Here is a 7,374-nt window from a genome sequence, read left to right as displayed (position 1 = left end):
AAACTGTAATTAATATGGAAAAGAAAGTTGGAGTTAAGTTGTAAAGGTCTTTAAATGCCAAGTAGAATATTTTGTATATCTTCCTGGAAGCTGTTCTTGTTCATTTGTCCTTCATTTTTGAAGAGGACCAATGATATCACAGGGTGAAGTTGACACATGATTTCGATTTAAGTGAAACAGAGTTGCACAAAGTTGTCAGCCTCACTCTTTCTTCCAGAATCATTGAAGTCCAGTAGCAAGACAAAAGTTGAGATGACTGGCGATGGCCCAGGATACAATGGATGATTTTAGTATCTTCCATGTCTAACTGAGCTCTAAGCACCCCATAATGCGTGCTTCAGCTACCCCCATGGTCATTAGAACAAACTTTTTTTCCACCCATTCTGCTGGGGGAAGTATTCACATACTTGGGATAGATACCCACCTAACTTGCTGACAGGTTTGAGGCTTGTTGGTTACCCTCAACCTGGCTTAGGAATAGAAGACCAATGGAATTTATTGAGTAGGGTTAGACTCGATGACTTTTAAGATCCCTTTCAGTTCTAAAGTCATGATCCTTCTCTATTTTCCCTTTTAACCAGTCTGATGTGACTCTAAGAGGGCAAGACTGAAGTTCAAACACTTTCCAAGAAGAACATTTGCACAGGCTTGAAACCTGTCATCCTTAACTATTTCCTCTGAGCCTTAAAAACACACACACACAGACACACAGACACAGACACACAGACACACACACACACACAATTTTACCTTGACTTTCTATCACTAATTGAACTCAACTCTATTCTTACACCTGTATTCTTTGCACAATCTCCTTTTGTCTCTGTCTCTCTCCTTATTTATCCCTCTTAATATACCTGATAATATCAATCAAATATTAACTGTGATATGAATCTCAAGCAAGCAATTAATTTTATTTTTCTAGGCCTCTCTTTTCTCTTCTATAGAATGAGCAATTTAGACTAGGTGATCACCAAAATCCTCTTCAGAAATAAATTATTTTACTGACTCCCTATTCTAAGTACATCTTGGACTAGCTTGCTTACCTGTCTTTAGCTTGTACTAGTCACTAAGTCTGGAATGAAATCTGCCCCATCCTACCCATCTCTTAAAACTCAGTTCAAATGCTTCCCTGACATCACTTCCTCAAGTTAGAAATAACTGTGCTCTCTTTTCTTAGAACATCCATAATCGATTTTTCATCACCTGTCTTTAGTAGTCAATAACATTCAACCTTGGTTTATATTCATTTGGGTCCATGTTACATCTTTCTTGGTAGATTGTATGTGCCTTGAATATTGGGTATATCTTTTTAAATTTTTTTTTTAAATTTTTATCTTATTTTTTTTTAGACTCAAAAACCAGAACTCAAATACAAAATAGGGAAAAGAAAAAGAAACATATCATAAACAAATACAAAGTAAGAAAAGAAAAAAAAAAAGCATGTCGTGCACAGAGAACATAAGAGGATTCAAAATACATAGCAATAAATTTTCACTTCAAGAAGGCCTGTGTGATAAATACTACACATTGTGTTGAGAGCTGTCCATCTTTTCTTTGTTTTGAGTGTATCTTTAACATTTCCTTGATGCTTACAAAGTGCCTTACACAGTCTATACTTAGTAAATGTTTCCTACATGAATGTTGATTAAATCATCCCCTTCTCCACAGGCTATTTTCCCCACAGGGAAAGTGCTGATAGAAATGCTCTTCCGGAGTACGACAGCACAAGCAGCCTCTACTTTGTGCCTGTTATGTCTCTACTTTATGGCAATTTGATCTATATATGAATAGTGTCCTCTACACCCAAACCCAATCACTAATACAGGTTTCTTGACTCCAAATTCAGAGTTCTTTCTATTTTTTCACATTTTATGAAGGGAAAAAAATCCTAGGAAGAAATCCATTTCCTTTCCAAATCTCTTACTTGTTTAGTTTTTTTGTTGTTTTATATCAGAAACACAGTTTTTAAATAATTTCCACTAGTCACTTTCACAATATCCTCATTTTTCAGTAGGAACATCTTAGCCAGAAGAAAGCCAAGACCAAAGATATGAAGTGACTTACTAAAGGTCATTCGGTAAAAAGAAGAAAAGAAGTCATAACTTACACTTCCATTGCCTGTAACTTAGACTATTTAGATATATCCACTTGCAAGAATATATTTTCCCTCTATCTCTTGGAACTGAATCGACTCAAAACTTCTAACGAGGTGTCAGAGTATATTGACTTTAATTTGGACATTATATCCATGGCCTTAGTTGCTGAAGTGGAGAGGGCTGAGGTGATGGAGTACCTCTACAAAGGTCCTAGCCACAGGATTGTTCACAGTGCCATGCCATAGGTGTAAGGCTATTTTTGACTTGGATGAGTCAGCATATATAACATGTCAGTCAAATCTGAATGCACATCCACATCCCAATCAACATGAATGATGTTATTTTTCATTTGCTCCACAAGCCTGAGATTTTGGGGCTTTTGTTTGGCTTATTTTACCCAATATTCTATCCAAGGACAGTTTTCCCCTAATGCACAAGAAGTAGTATGGAAGAGTCATGTAGGTTGGAAATGGATATTGACAACCTGCCCGTATGATTACTGTAAATCCAAAAGAGCAACTAATTTTCAATTTCTCAAACCCCCAAATACTCAGTGGCTGAGCCTTTTCTTGAACAAGGAAAAATAAAAGGAGGAAAAAAAACCCCTTGATTGGTTAGCAGCCAGCCAAACTTAGGACCCAATCTTGCCACTTATGTAAGCTCTATAACTCTGGAGGGCTTAAAAAAAAAGCAAAAAAAAAAAAAAAGTATTACTTTGATGAAAGCTCACCTTTTGTTAGTTAAACTCACTGAGTCTGCTTTAAAAAAGAGAAACTGCACCAGAATGAAATATAACATGAATGTAGACCAAAGGTATTAGAGGTAAATGTTTTTCCCTCTTGCACACAAACTGTAAAACAATGTGATCTCCTTAGTAACACAATTAGCCTGGAAGACCACTGCAAAGAAGGGAACTTAGCACTCTATTAGGGATCACAGAATCTTAGAGCCACCAGGGACCCAAGAGATCTCTAGGCTACTGGTGCCACACTTAAAATCAGAGGTGACATGTTTACATTATTAATTTATTTGCAATATAGCCAACATGTATCTAGGGGGATGAAGTCTTAGCAAAGCACTTTGCATATATTATCTAATTTGATCCTTATCCTATGAAGTAAGGGTTATTATTATTCTCATTTTACAGATAAGAAAACTGAAGACAGCTCCTACTAGGTTTGTACACATAGTAGGTGTCTAAGGCAGAATTCAAACTCATATCCCATTTATCCACTGTTTACCTAGTACCCTAGTGCCATGTAAAGTTATTTGTTTCTGGTTACAGACTCCTGCCTCCCCCTTTTTTAAAGTAACAATGATGAGGATGGGACTGATATATATACCCCATATGAAGATCATTAAAAAAAAATCTCTCAATCCACAGCTAGCTAGCCCAGCAAAACATATTTCCACATTAGCCATGTTTGAAAATACATAGTGATTTTTAATTTAATCACTTCTCTGTCAGGGGATGGCATGTTTCATCTTCATTGTTTTGGTTAAACAAAGACATCATTAAGCTGATCACCCATTCAAATATTTAAAAGGAGGAAACAGGCCGTAAATGTGACTTGGCCATAGGTGGAGTACAAGCAACCCAAATCTCAGACCTATAGTTTGACAGTTTGGTTGATAGCAACCTTCTGAGTCAAAGCAAAGTTCACAATCCAACCTCAGGTACTTACTGCCTAGGTAACTGGCTGGGCAAGTCACAATCTCAGGTTCCTCTTCTGTAAATGGGGATACTCATAGCACCTACCTTTCGTGGTTGTTGTGAGGATCAAATAAAAAATATTTGTAAAGTGCTTGGCACATAGTACATGCTATATGAAATATTAGCTATTATTAGCCATAACTAGCAATTTGTGTACTCTAGGCAGTGTCAAACTCAGGAATTGCTTACTTTTGTAGTAATACTTTGTAGCCTACTAATTGCAGTGCCTTGGTTCACAGCTCCAGTTATTATGTCCTAGTTGCATTTGGGTGCTCAATTTTAGTAAACCAAAGGACAGAGAAGGAAATGACTTTTTTTTTAACTTTTTTTTGGAGGGTGGGGGACTGTTCTTGTTACTTCATCAATTACAACTTCAATGTGTTGAAACTTAATCTACTGAGGCAGACAATATATTAACTTCCCTATAATTTATAGTATTCTAGACTTTCTAGGGCCAAGGAAATGTTAAACAAGTTGCCTGTGACTAACTAGTTAGTATGTGAAAAGACAGAATTTGAATACTAGAGTACTACCCCTCAACTAACCATGGTACACTTCTATTTCTTTCAAATTACGGGACTGGGAAATGAATGTAATTCTTCAGATATTATGTCACCTGAATAGACAGAAAACTTGGACACTATGTTCACTGTTAGTGTCTTAGGTGATTATTTCTAGAGTTATTGATTTCCTGATTTGAAGTCCTATGCACTTCATGCCACGTTATAGGTATGTACTGAGGTTAGTCTAGAAGACACAAATTCCTTAACTGGTTTTAGACTGTGTATAGTTGCATTAAACTATTCAAAGTGGAAAATGAAAATCTTACACTTCTTAGCAATTTGAGTTTTATTAAATTTGCATATTCAAATATTCAGCATTTTCTGTCTGATCACTAAAAATAAAAATCTCTAAATTCCTGGCTCCTTCTCTCTCTCTCTCTCTCTCTCTCTCTCTCTCTCTCTCTCTCTCTCTCTCTCTCTCTCGGCTAGGGCCAGGGATTTGAGAGAAAGCAGAAGTTCTGTAGTGCTTTTATAAATGAAATTAGCAAGTTTCTACAATTTAAAGGTTCTATTTGTAATTCTAAAAACATTTTCCCATTCTCCTTGCTTAGCTTGGGGCATGAATAAAAGGGGGAGGGGTGTTTACTTCCTCTTAATGAATAAGAGATAACTAAATGCTGAATTTACAAAATACTTTGCCTGTTGTGGGTTTCATGCATAAGTGCAGGATTAATATCATGGCTTAGATCTTAACTGAGTAATATCGGCAAAGTCACTTTGCTGTATATATGAAAAATCTACATTGTTTAACTCGACAAGCTTCTCAAATGATATCCACAAGTATTTAGCATTAAAAAGCTTTTCTTGGAATTTGAATTGCTAATGCTAAATTTCTGATCCTCTGTGCTGGTCTCTTACACAGTCCAAAACAAGCTTAAAAAGGCAAAACAAAAAAGAACAAGCATAATTGAGGAGAAAATTTTAGCATTGGACCTCATTTGGTTAAGACACTTGCAGGCAACCTAAGGGGCCTATACACTGTGTGATTTCTCATTGCCCTGCATTCAACAGAATTCTTGGTGTGAGACATCCTGAGGAAAATATTGACTTTATCCCAGGCAAATAAATATGCCAAATTCAAGAGGGGAAAAAAAAGTCATCCAGATTTTCATAGGCACATGCATTATCATCATTAATTAATATGTCTTATGCTTCCCATATTATGTTAGGTAAAGAAAAGAACTATTTCTATCCAAAATTGTGATGTTTGTCATTGGGACCATTTTACTTTCTCTCACTGCTCCTTCTACCTCCCTTCAGCCTTCCCTGGTCTGGTTACCTGCCCTAAGAGGAGAATTTTGCCTGGGCTAGTTACAAATTCACTCCCTAAAAGTGATACTTAACTGATAAGGGCCTAAATGGTTGGCTCTCCTAGGGCTATTTGCAATTTTAGCAGGACTTTTAAAGTCCAAATGCTTATAAGGTGCAGGGTCTCTAATGGAAGAATTTGGTCAGTGAGTCTTATGCACTGGGTTTTTTTGTGAAGATAATCAAGGCAATCACCATTTTTTTTTCTTTTTACACATTCTAGGACTCTGAATTCTAGGAACCTTAAAGAATCCAAAAATAAATCAGCCTGCCTCTGTCCACTAGCTGCCTTACCACTATGGTCATGAAGGAAGATTTTTGTTAAAATTCAACAGTTCCTAGTTACCTTCTATGTATAAGGCTAAGCACTAGGGATATGGAATAAAAATTTAGATAGATTTTGCCCTTAAGAAGCTTGAAATCTGTTAGAGAGAAGAGATACACATTAATAATAATGAGTTAGAAAATTATTATGTACATAGGCAGGGTCAAACCAGGTAATCAACGACATTCAAGACAAGAGGGATCACATAGCTAGGAATACCAGGGAAAATATTAATGGAAAAGGTATAGACCCCTTTGATAAGGAGTTTAAAGGAAAGGAAATGATGTCAGGACACAAAAGTAGGGTTTTAAGGATCATCTAATTTAGGCATGGGTGATTACATGCATGAAGGTGCATTGAAAGAGATGGAAGAAAGAAAGAGAAATTTAGCAACAGAGAGTAGGTTCGAATATAACCTCCTTGAATGAAAGAACTGTCTTGCTTTTGTATTTTTATAGCTAGAGCTTAAAACTGCCTGGCACATAGTAAAAACCTTATCATTAATTGCCTTCTCTGATGGTCTTTGCTTAGTCCTCATGCTTCTTGAGCTCTGTACAGCATTTGACAGCATTGACTACCTTATCCTTCTGTATGGTCTCTTCTCTGGGTTTTTGTGCTATTGTCCTCTACTGGTTTTCCCCCTACCCTTTTGACCACTTTTTAATTACTGTTGTTGGATCATCATACATATCAGTTTCCTTAATTGTGTGGGTATTCCCCAAGGCTCCTAGTCTTGGCCTACTGTTCTCTTATTTAAACACTCTTTCTCCTTATGAAATCAACTTCCAAGGCTTTATTTATCATCTCTAATCAGATGAGTCATAGGTCTCTATTTCTGTCTGTCTGTCTGTCCAACCCCAGTCTTGCCCAAACTTCAAATCTGTATCACCAACTGCTTATAGGACATTTATGACTTTATGTCTGAGAAACATCTCAGTATATATGTCTAAAAAATAACTCATTGGCTTTTCTCCCCAAGTCCTCCTTACTTTAAAACATTTATATTTCTCTTAAAGGCATCATCATTCTTCTAGTTTCTCTAGTTTGTATATTCAGCATTTTCCTAAACTCCTCCCTCTCCCTCACCCAAATGTGCAATCAGTGACTAAATCTCGCCCTTTCTTTCTCCTCAACATTTCACTCATCACTTTTTATTTACCCAGTCACCATCTGAGTTCAATACCTCATAACCATCTATCCTCCTGGGTACCTCATTCCTCCAACCATATCTTGGTTAGGTCCAACCAAAGACAGAAAAGTACCTGTGTCAATTACATACTAGAGGAAATTTCTAAGAGAGGTCAGAACTCTTGGCGGTGGGAATGGAGGGCGTGCCAAATGAACAGAGTTGTGCTCTAGAAGAAA

Source organism: Trichosurus vulpecula, chromosome 1 (assembly GCF_011100635.1).
Source record: "Trichosurus vulpecula isolate mTriVul1 chromosome 1, mTriVul1.pri, whole genome shotgun sequence".
NCBI classification, from domain to species: domain Eukaryota; kingdom Metazoa; phylum Chordata; class Mammalia; order Diprotodontia; family Phalangeridae; genus Trichosurus; species Trichosurus vulpecula.
Note: the sequence above shows the minus strand (reverse complement) of the source record.